This window comes from Monopterus albus, unplaced genomic scaffold (genome assembly GCF_001952655.1).
Source record: "Monopterus albus unplaced genomic scaffold, M_albus_1.0 scaffold65.1, whole genome shotgun sequence".
Lineage (NCBI taxonomy): Eukaryota > Metazoa > Chordata > Actinopteri > Synbranchiformes > Synbranchidae > Monopterus > Monopterus albus.
The window spans coordinates 414,966-419,005 of record NW_018127945.1 but is presented as its reverse complement, the minus strand read 5'-3'; the positions used below and the strand labels follow the sequence as shown (position 1 = coordinate 419,005).

At 39.7% G+C, this 4,040-nt stretch overlaps 1 protein-coding gene across 1 annotated transcript in view; it reads right to left on the bottom strand.

The window, feature by feature from the left end:
• Positions 1-2,878, bottom strand: part of mical2b (microtubule associated monooxygenase, calponin and LIM domain containing 2b) — a 64,842-nt gene extending 61,964 nt beyond the window's left edge. The window contains exon 1 of the mRNA XM_020604277.1: positions 2,653-2,878. The gene's annotated coding sequence lies outside the window, so the exon portion shown is untranslated. The remainder of the gene's footprint in view (positions 1-2,652) is intronic.
• Positions 2,879-4,040: the final 1,162 nt, after the last annotated feature.

Below are 4,040 nucleotides of genomic sequence, written 5' to 3'. Positions count from 1 at the left end.
CCCCGTGACCCGGTCCCGGATAAGCGGAGGAAAATGGATGGATGGATAGATGGAATACTTATTTTGCTAAAATTCATAATCCATGTGTATAAATAAAGGCATAAAATCACAATCAGCAAGTGTATGAACAGTGGATTCACAGTTCTTTGTTGCTGAAACCAGTACTTGTAAAACCGGCCTGATATTCTGCCTCCGCACAGCTGACAGGGTTGTGGATCAAAGGGGAACTGGTCATCAAGTTTAGATGCAAGTTCAGTTCTAATAAAAACCAATCCATTATATTACTCAAGTGCAAACTGAGTGAAAATTTCTTCTACTAATGAAATACTAGTCCATAGCAGCTGGAGGTTCTAAGATGAGACGAACCTTCTTTGCCTGACTGGATTTCAGCCTTAGAGGACACGAAGCCACCTGCTACACACAGCAATCAACCGAAGATGTGAGAGGGCACACACTTACACTAAGCTGGCAGTTTATCAGGTTCACTAAAACTAATGTAGTCTAATACATCAATCCTGCAATAAATCCTCCTACGAAAAGGTTTTAATGTTTGGCTCATGTTCAAAGTGTTTTAGACATTCAACTGTATGAATTTCTATTGTTTGGTCCACCCCATTTATATTAGAAAGACTAGGCTGAATAACAAACAGCTGTGAACACAAACTGAATATTATCACCCCTATGGAGGAAGATTTACTGCAGCACTGTTGTATTAGACTGACTTAGTACAAACTGCCAACTGAGTATAGATCACAATATAAAACGAGAAGATCAGATGCACCACAGTGAAATGTCTGAGGGGCATGGATGGATAATGAGATACTGGGCCCCTGGGCACAAAACGTACCCAATAGGGGTGTGATGAGATTAAAAGGTGACAATATTTCTCATCAAGGTGAAAGCTGTCTTGATAAGTCTATACTTAACAGGAGAGCAGCAGCTGGCATGGCAAAGTGTGAGAGTGAAATTAGCATAGAAGTAGCTCTGAATATTGATTGGTTTCACCCAGTGCTGCTGGGTCAGGAAGAGAGAGATGTAGGTGGAGGGCAGCAGCCAACATGGTGCTGCTGTGGGAGAGCTAGTGTAGAAGAGAGCGGTCAGATGAACAGCACTACAGCCCTATAGCATTATTATATTCAATTTAATAAAAGAATTATGAAAACACCCCGACCCCTTGAACTACCACCACAATTAGAAGGCAATTCTGTGGGAAACTGCAGCTTCATTTAGAACGTAGAAGCTCATGCATAGTTCATGCACAGTTAAAGGTCTGAAGAGCCTCATGTGAAATCATGCACTGAAGCAGTCAGCTGCGTTTGTGGCAGAACCTTTTACAGTGTTTGTATATTGTTCTGTCTTTTACTACAGATGATAGTTCATACTCAGAAAGTAGAACTGAAGTGACCTTCATTACAAGATGATTAGTCAAGACATTTCAAAGTGCACCTGGACTGTTGTGCACTTTTGTGACTTTCAATCAAATAAAGACTATTTTTCCACTCGTATATTTCATTATTGACGATTTCTTAAAAACAGTGTTAAAATGTGGTCTTGTTCTCCTGAATCATCTTGTCTCATGAGCTACATATATCGTCACACCCCTAGCCCCCACGCTCTTACACAGGAGCCGAGTGCAGATACCTGATGCAAGCGTGATAGGACCCGTCAATACTCAAGGGTTCAAGCCAAGTTCAGACAGAATTTAGAAATTATGCTTGGGTCAGGAGGAGTTCAGACACATACTGTAGGTCAAACTTTAGGCTAGATGGCTGGAGAACTCAAATGTTTGCTTCTTTTAATGATAAGAAGAGAAAACACCATACAAACTCAATGGTGGTGGGCTCAGACATTATATACTATAAGCTTGTCAGGTCTGGGTCAGGCTTGGACGGCAGCCTGATCCATGCTCTACACAAAAGCAATGCCCACAAATTGAAAGAGACTCTTTGTAGCTAATTGTGTTAATTGTGTTGCTTTTTGGAATTTTCCCATTGTTTCTTAGTTTCACTGCTTCTCTTTGTAGTCATATTAAATCTGTTTCTGGTCATTTTGGTAAATTCCCCTGCCTTCTGTTAAATTGCGAGGCTTTCTACATCTTCATCTCCTCTTTGATGCCCTTCTTTGTGCATCTGCAGCTTGTTTTATGAGGTTAGTGTACTTAAGCCACAACTGTCTACAGTATCAGCAGTCCCTCTGCTTTTCCGACCAGCTATACACACTGGGAGTCAAATCCAATTTAGCCCTAATTAATGTCTTGTATCTTCGGATTAGAGCAGGAATATTAGTTAAGTTGCTCTTTATAACTACAGGAACTATTCACTAAGTTGACGGTAGGAGTGTAATGCGTTGTTTGCTTCATTGTCCTCATCGTCTGAAGTGACATTAACCCTGTAAACCAAGTCACCAGTAAACCTGTTTAGGGCCTGACGCAGTCACCTGTTGCACCTCTAGTACCAGTTACCGCCGAATTCAGCAGCAGCAACGGGCCATCAAGGCCCAAACAAGCATTACACAGAGACAAAAGGGAAGAAAGTCGTTTCCTTGGCAGTGTGAGCTAATGTCAGATATGAACCATTTCAAAAGAACATTCCTGATACGCGCTCAGTCGCGCACTCACGCTCGGAGAAGAAAGTGCGGCTGTCAGCTACTTACACCGGACAATCCATGCCAATAAATAGCCGATGAAATAACAGCAGTCCCGCTGGAATCCACCGAGGTTTATCCGCGATTCCTCGCCAATGGAAGTCACAAACTATCCCCACGAGTCGCTTAACCCGTTAACGTCAGCGCCGCCGGTCTCTTTCGGCGACCTGGTCCTCACGTAAAAGCCACAGTGTCTCTGCCGACCCCCAGTTGTAGACTGGCGTCAAGTCTAACTGCAGGCCCATGTGTCAGCTTCCGGTTAATATTTTCACAATAAAACTCTCATTAACGACTAAGCAGAAGAAATACCTGATGGTTTTGATTCTACTTGTCTGTGCCCTTCTTACAGTGTCTGACAAGAATTGGCTCATCATTTTAGCGGCTGGTTGGTGTGATACATGCTGTTTCTTCTCATTAAAGGAGAGTATTAGGCTACACAAATGTTACTTTCTCAATTCTAACAAAAAGTTTTATCTTCTCAGACAGAGCACGGACAGAGGTCTAGCCTATAAATAGGTGCTTCATACTAGTTGCATATACTGGAGGGTTTTGGTTGGTTAAAACAATACATGTAGACACTGAACAGCCTAAGCTATTTAGCTTTCTCTCCTCCATACATAGGCCTACAACAGAGCTATAATATTTGACTATATTTGACTTTGTTGTTTCTGTTGTTAAACAATGGCTGAACAAAGGTCTCTAATGGATTGTGGTTTAATTATCAGTGCAGTAATATAAGCCAGATTCTGAGAGAGATCATCAAAAACATTAGTATAGGCCTATAATTTGTGTCAACATCTAAAAACTTATTTTTTGTGTATTACTGTCCATGAAGTTTTTTGTGTTTGCTTGTTTTGTTTAAATATTAAATTATTAATATTTACTTATAACCTAATTGTGTAAGTTAGAGTTCATCAAATCAAATCAAAATAATTTATATAGCACTTTAGAAACAACATCTAGTTGACCAAAATACTTTACATAGACAGAATAAAATCACAATAAATAACTAAAATAGAATAAATGAGATCAGTGCAAAAAGTAAAACAGCACAATAACACAGACACACAGATGACATACATTCAATAACTTAAAATTAAAAGGAATGCATCAGGCCCTACTGTGCATTAAAAGCCAAGACAAACCAATATGTTTTAATGTAAAGCCCAACATATCAAAAAATAGCCAGAACATTCTATTTTTTTGGAACTGAGATGTTTATTAAACCTTTTAACAAAACCCAAAATATAATGATTCGAAATTCAAGATTCACGATTTTTATTTGCCATATATGCATAGACAGACAGTCCAGGCATATAGGAATAGAGGTGCCATATTATTTAGATTATTTCTATTTCTTTTGTATCACATTTGATACATGGGGCATTTATGGCAAA